The following is an 8,207-nucleotide window of genomic DNA, read 5'->3' as shown; positions in this document are numbered from 1 at the left end:
TGTGCAGGCCTGGAATTTCATCATTTTAGGGGCAAGGCCACTTGGCCTTTAGTGTGGTCAACCTTTTGAGGGCACAAGGCCAAGTGCCAGGGCATGAAGGCCATCAATTAAAACAATGATTTTAAGTCCCCGGTCATCATTATTAGCTTAAAGGTTAAGGATGATTAAAAAATATATATTTCAAGGCGAACATTGGTTCAGAACAGTGCTTCTTAAATAAATAATCACAGCTTTAAATAACAAAATATAAGTAGCTACTGTTATAATAATGAAATGGCCTAGGACCCTGTCACCCTAGGCTAATTCATATACATTTAATGTGGGGGTTCTTGAAATTAAAATGGCTGAGGATCACTGGATTAAATTGTGAGTTCATTCACAGAAAATACAATGACAGACAGCCTACATTCATTTTTTATTAGCCTATATGTTTCTGTTCTGCCTTGTTTGTTTTTGTTCTGCTATATTGTCACAACTGTGATATGTTTGCTTCTATTGTTTATACTGTGCAAATTGTTCAGCACCTTCTAACTTTGTTTCGAAAGGTGCTTTATAAATAACATTTACTTACTTACTTACTGTTGTAGTATACAACATGCTGTGTACTTGTACAAGGTACTTGTACGTGAATATGCAATGTACTTGATATGCATTGTGTACTGCCTGGAGAGTAACAGACTGACTGTCTTGTTAGCCACTGGAGACAGCTCAGAGAGCAAGGTCAACGTGCTGCTAGCCGATTGTTATTGTTATGTCTCAGTGGCACGTCATTAGGACACCAGGATCCAGAGCTATATATGATTCTGTATGTGTAATAAACTTTGTGAACGTTTTAATGTGACCAGTCTCGTATCATGTTAATCTTCTCCCGGGCCGGCCCGTCTGTCTGTCCGCCGCCGAACCATGGAAATAATCAACCGGGTCGTCACACACCAGAACCAGACGAGGGTCCAATACTTAGAACAGTATCATAACACTTACTTACATAACTTTAGTTTTGAACGAGGGCGTGGTTTATAAAAGCCTATATTTTGTGCTAAAGTAATATATTGAATAACATATAAATGTAGATTTTAAGGATAGACTGGCATGTGGCATTGTAGAGAGGTTAGTGACAGATGAGATCTCTCCATTGTGGGCTGCAGGACTGAGGACTCAACTCAACACAGTGTAAAAATAATTTGTGCTTATGAACATTTACCACATTATGTCCACATTGATACATACAGAAATGAATGATTATTAAGCGAGCGACGCGTGGTGTACAGTGAGTGTACAGTGGTCACTCATTCTGTATTTGGTCTCTCTCTCTCTCTCTCTCTCTCTCTCTCTCTCTCTCTCTCTCTCTCTGCCCAGAGACGGGCTGGGTGTGGAGGAGGACTCGGTGTACAGAGGGGGTTCAGGGGTGGCAGCAGCATGTCACTGGATGAACCCTCTGCATTAATTTAGTGAAAAAATGGTGTTGAATGAATAATGATGCTATCTGTTCAGTTGATGTTATTTTATGCTTTGGTAAAAGTGCCTTGGTTAACGACATGGATGTTTTGATTGAAAACAAGCGATTGTTGCTTTTTTTAGTTTGTAAATAATAGGTTTTATAAAAAGTCAAAAAGTCTCCCTCTCTCTCTCTCTGTCTTTCCTTCTCTCTCTATCTATCTCTCTCTCTCTCACACACACACACACACACACACACACACACACACACACACACACTCTCTCTCTCTCTCTCTCTCTCTCTCTCTCTCTCTCTCTCTCTCTCTCTCTCTCTCTGTCTCTCTATCTCTCTCTCTCTCACACACACACACACACACACACACACACACACACACACACACACACACACACTCTCTCTCTCTCTCTCTCTCTCTCTCTCTCTCACACACACACACACACACACACACACACACACACACACACACACACACACACACATGTACACTCTCTCTCTCTCTCTCTCTCTCTCACACACACACACACACACACACACACACACACACACACACACACACACACACACACACACACACATGTACACTCTCTCTCTCTCTCTCTCTCACACACACACACACACACACACACACACACACACACACACACTCTCTCTCTCTCTCTCTCTCTCTCTCTCTCTCTCTCTCTCTCTCTCTCTCTCTCTCTCTTTCTCTCTCTCTCTCTCTCTCTCTCTCTCTCTCTCTCTCACACACACACACACACACACACACACACACACACACACACACACACACACACACACACACACACACACTCACTCTCTCTCTCTCTCTCTCTCTCTCTCTCTCTCTCTCTCTCTCTCTCTCTCTCTCTCTCCCCCCCTATAGCCGGGGAGCCACCGGTCCAAAACTGGACAGGACCTGCAATGTCATGCCATACTTTTTTTTGTGTTTTTTCCATGAATTTGGTCATTAAGGTCCACAGAATGAGAGGTCTGCTCTGGTCATTAAGGTCCACAGAATGAGAGGTCTGCTCTGGTCATTAAGGTCCACAGAATGAGAGGTCTGCTCTGGTCATTAAGGTCCACAGAATGAGAGGTCTGCTCTGGTCATTAACCGTCTTCCTGCCATTGCCGAAGCCCTTCGGCAATCAAAGCCTCAATTTGATAATACACCTTGCTGCCATTGCCGTAGCCCTTCGGCAATTATACTTTTATAGTGCATATGATCGATCGAGCCATAATGCTACTCACGTTAGCCGGTTAGCTAGCAATGTTGTTAGCACTGCACTGGATCGTTCAGATTAGATCGCGGTCGCCATAAGAATCCATTCTATCCGTTTCTTTCAATCGCCTGTATCTCCTATTCCTTGTCCCAGATGGCATTTTTGGTCAAACCAGCGTTTCTTTGACGGCACAGAGCCGACGTTGTGCAGTGCTATATGTACCGGCATTGATTCGATTATGTAAACAAAGGTTGTCTTGGCAACGTAAAGCTGGCAGGGATAAGATCACTTCCGGTTGAGGCAAAATGTGGCTTTTCAAAATAAGAGCTCAAATTAAAAAAATGCTGGCATGAATTAGGTCCTAATTTCTCAATAAATGGCAGCAGTAAAAGGGTTAAGGTCCACAGAATGAGAGGTCTGCTCTGGTCATTAAGGTCCACAGAATGAGAGGTCTGCTCTGGTCATTAAGGTCCACAGAATGAGAGGTCTGCTCTGGTCATTAAGGTCCACAGAATGAGTGGTCTGCTCTGGTCATTAAGGTCCACAGAATGAGAGTCTGCTCTGGTGGAAACATTGCAAAAAAAAGTTATGGACATTTTTGTATACCACACCATAGACAACCAATATAACTTAAGGCAGCATTTCTCAAATTTCATCATATCTTTAAGTAGCATGTGACAATAATTGTGACATGTCAAACTAGGGGGATTTCATGATTTTTTTATCCATTTCAAGCATTAGTTTTGCACGAAAAACACTCCTTGGCCTAAATTCGGCCATAGCCACTTGCAAAGATGTTCCCAAATGTGCTGACCTCATCACATTTGTGATGACCTCATCACATTTGTGCTGACCTCATCATATTTGTGATGACGGCTATCTCCGTTGTTAGGCCAAGGAGTGTTTTTCGTGCAGAATCATGAAAACCCCCTAGTTTGACATGTCACATTATTGTCACATGCTACTTAAAGATGATGAAATTGGGAAAGTTTGCCTTATAATGGTTGTCTATGGTGTGGTATACAAAAATGTCCATAACTTCATTTCGCAATGTTTCCGGCAGAGCAGACCTCTCATTCTGTGGACATTAATGACCAAATTAATAGAGAAAACACAAATAAAAAGTATGTCATGACATCACAGTTTAATCCTTAACCGTTGAGCTTTTGGGCCTGTGGCTCCCCGGCTATCACATTGTGATTGACCAGCCGATCTACAAGCTCACAACGAGCGTTGTGAGCTTGTAGATCGGCTGGTCAGTCACAATGTGGGACAGGGTCTCAATTTGAACACTGATGCCTGTCAGTCACAATGTGGGACAGGGTCTCAATTTGAACACTGATGCCTGTCAGTCACAATGTGGGACAGACAGGGTCTCAGTTTGAACACTGATGCCTGTCAGTCACAATGTGGGACAGACAGGGTCTCAGTTTGAACACTGATGCCTGTCAGTCACAATGTGGGACAGACAGGGTCTCAGTTTGAACACTGATGCCTGTCAGTCACAATGTGGGACAGACAGGGTCTCAGTTTGAACACTGATGCCTGTCAGTCACAATGTGGGACAGACAGGGTCTCAGTTTGAACACTGATGCCTGTCAGTCACAATGTGGGACAGACAGGGTCTCAGTTTGAACACTGATGCCTGTCAGTCACAATGTGGGACAGACAGGGTCTCAGTTTGAACACTGATGCCTGTCAGTCACAATGTGGGACAGACAGGGTCTCAGTTTGAACACTGATGCCTGTCAGTCACAATGTGGGACAGACAGGGTCTCAGTTTGAACACTGATGCCTGTCAGTCACAATGTGGGACAGACAGGGTCTCAGTTTGAACACTGATGCCTGTCAGTCACAATGTGGGACAGACAGGGTCTCAGTTTGAACACTGATGCCTGTCAGTCACAATGTCTTGGAAATGAGGGACTGTCCCACTGCAAAGGGGGGCACATAGGTCTCTCTCTCTCTCTCTCTCTCTCTCTCTCTCTCTCTCTCTCTCTCTCTCTCTCTCTATATATATATATATATATATATATATATATCTCTATCTCTCTCTCTCTATCTATCTATCTATCTATCTATCTATCTATCTATCTATCTATCTATCTATCTATCTATCTATCTATCTATCTATCTATCTATCTATCTATCTATCTATCTATCTATCTATCTCTCTCTCTCTCTCTCTCTCTCTCTCTCTCTCTCTCTCTCTCTCTCTCTCTCTCTCTCTCTCTCTCTCTCTCTCTCTCTCTCTCTTTCTCTCTCAATTCAATTCAATTCAATTCAATTCAATTCAATTCAATTCTAATATGCTTTATTGGCATGACAAGCATTCATATATTGCCAAAGCATTACATACAAAATAATAATACGTATTCAGAATTAGAACACGACAAGACGAGGAAAAACATAAGCAAAATGACATTAGCTTCCAAAGCTAAGTGCAATGAGTTTGCAACCTTCTTTGATACAAACATTTCTGGTATTCGAGCTGGTATCATGAATGCTGCCCATAGCACAAACTCTCTAACTGCAAGTACAGCCGGTGGTGCCATCTGAAGGAGTGTGAATCACTCCAGGGGTAGCCTAAAGGCATTTAGTACAGTTCATGAAGAGGAACTCCGTAAAACTATAACATCATCCTCCTGTTCACTGGATGCTATCGCCACCCCATTTCTCAAAGAAGTTCTAGATTGTTTAATTGGAGATATTTAAATACATTTTAATAGCTCTATGGAGTCAGGCATCTTTCCAGACTCTCTGAAAATGGCTGTGGTAAAACCTCTCCTCAAGAAACACAACCTGGACCTGATGCCTTGATTGTTATGTTGTTTGATATTTTTTATACTTTGTTGTCTTGTAAAGCACTTTGCGCTGCACTCATGTCATGAAAGGTGCTCTATAAATAAAGTTTATTATTACTTGCGCAAGCAGAGCGCGCAAGTAATATTTTCGCCCGGTCTCCTTCGTCGTGACAGCTGTTCCGCCATTCGAGGCTTACGCAGAAAAACATCAAATCTGTGCCTGTGTTGCTGGACCAATGATGACGAAATGACCATATTTCTTACGTCATCATTTAGAGCTAGTCATACGTATACTATATACATAATCAGTAAAAAATAAAATAGCAAATTGTGCCTGATCTGCTGGGACCAGAGTACGTGGTGTGTATGTGTATGACTAGCTCTAAATGATGACGTAAGAAATATGGTCATTTCGTCATCATTGGTCCAGCAACACAGGCACAGATTTTATGTTTTTCTGCGTAAGCCTCAAATGGCGGAACAGCTGTCACGGTTTTTGGCGCAAAGTAACCACAGTATACCGCTAATCAACTTACAACTACACACTTTATACAGTATAGAGTATAGAGTATATATGTATACATATATAGTATATGCCTATATACTATATATATATACTATATATATTTCTTACGTCATCATTTAGAGCTAGTCATACGTATACTATATACATAATCAGTAAAAAATAAAATAGCAAATTGTGCCTGATCTGCTGGGACCAGAGTACGTGGTGTGTATGTGTATGACTAGCTCTAAATGATGACGTAAGAAATATGGTCATTTCGTCATCATTGGTCCAGCAACACAGGCACAGATTTGATGTTTTTCTGCGTAAGCCTCAAATGGCGGAACAGCTGTCACGGTTTTTGGCGCAAAGTAACCACAGTATACCGCTAATCAACTTACAACTACACACTTTATACAGTATAGAGTATATATGTATACATATATAGTATATGCCTATATACTATATATATACTATATATATTTCTTACGTCATCATTTAGAGCTAGTCATATGTATACTATATACATAATCAGTAAAAAATAAAATAGCAAATTGTGCCTGATCTGCTGGGACCAGAGTACGTGGTGTGTATGTGTATGACTATCTCTTAATGATGACGTAAGAAATATGGTCATTTGTGGTCATTTGGTCCAGCAACACAGGCACAGATTTGATGTTTTTCTGCGTAAGCCTCAAATGGCGGAACAGCTGTCACGGTTTTTGGCGCAAAGTAACCACAGTATACCGCTAATCAACTTACAACTACACACTTTATACAGTATAGAGTATAGAGTATATATGTATACATATATAGTATATGCCTATATACTATATATATACTATATATATTTCTTACGTCATCATTTAGAGCTAGTCATACGTATACTATATACATAATCAGTAAAAAATAAAATAGCTAATTGTGCCTGATCTGCTGGGACCAGAGTACGTGGTGTGTATGTGTATGACTAGAAAAACTAAAAAGGGATCCAGAATATATCTACAACGATAAAACAGTATTTCTTATATAGATAGAAACTTGAATCATACTTAATAATACTAGATGTTTATATGTATAAAGTAGGTAGCAAATAGTTACATCTAAACATTAATCATTTCAAACGTTCCTTCACAGAGATACTGAGATTTGACAGTTTACAGCGGTCGAAAGGACTTGCGCGCTCTGCTTGCGCACTAGTTGGCCATTTATGGCCTACTAGTGTGCAACAAGCAAGTATGCACTCGACAGAGTGCAGTTCTAGTTATTATTATTATTAGTCATTTTGGTCATTTGGTCATTAAGGTCCACAGAATGAGAGGTCTGCTCTGGTCATTAAGGTCCACAGAATGAGAGGCCTGCTCTGGTCATTAAGGTCCACAGAATGAGAGGTCTGCTCTGGTCATTAAGGTCCACAGAATGAGAGGTCTGCTCTGGTCATTAAGGTCCACAGAATGAGAGGTCTGCTCTGGTCATTAAGGTCCACAGAATGAGAGGTTCTGTGCCTTCCTGCCTCCTCTTGTTTGTGTTTCCTGTTCTGTCTTACCTACCTGATTATTGTATCCTAGTCACCTGTGTTCTGTTTGCCTGTTAGCCTATCCTGTGTTTGATTGTGTTTTGAGTTCACCTGTGTCCTGTTACCCCTGTCTATTTAAGTCCTTTATTTGCAGTGTGTCCTTGTTGGTTCGTAAACCTATGTCGAGTGAGTTTTGTGTCTGTTGTTGCCTATGTTTTGCCTTTTGGATTGATAGTTAAATAAACACCTTGAAGATATCTACTCTGCATCTGGTTGCCTGCTTTTGGGTGCTACTTCGTAACGCATTCCTGACATCATCTCGCCATGCTAAACCATTGTTTTTCTCCTCAGCTCTCCATGCTAAACCATTGTTTTTCTCCTCAGCTCTCCGTGCTAAACCATTGTTTTTCTCCTCAGCTCTCGCTAAACCATTGTTTTTCTCCTCAGCTCTCCGTGCTAAACCAACAACATCAGGTGAATAATCAACCCTTATACTATTTTATATTAATATTGTTCCGGGATATAATTTAATGAAAGTAATAGTAAGTTTTACGGGTTACTCATTTTGATCAGGAAAACACAAACACCACATTATGTTTGGATAATGATAATGAACAAGATTATTATTATTATTATTACTCTTTATTCTGACCCTTCCCTGTAAATTTCCCCATTGAAATGAATGGGATTTCTTTCTCGCAATTCATCT

Source organism: Protomyctophum parallelum, assembly GCF_964188405.1.
Source record: "Protomyctophum parallelum genome assembly, chromosome: 22".
NCBI classification, from domain to species: Eukaryota; Metazoa; Chordata; class Actinopteri; order Myctophiformes; family Myctophidae; genus Protomyctophum; species Protomyctophum parallelum.
The sequence above is the reverse complement of the archived record's forward strand: the minus strand, read 5'-3'. Positions refer to the sequence as shown.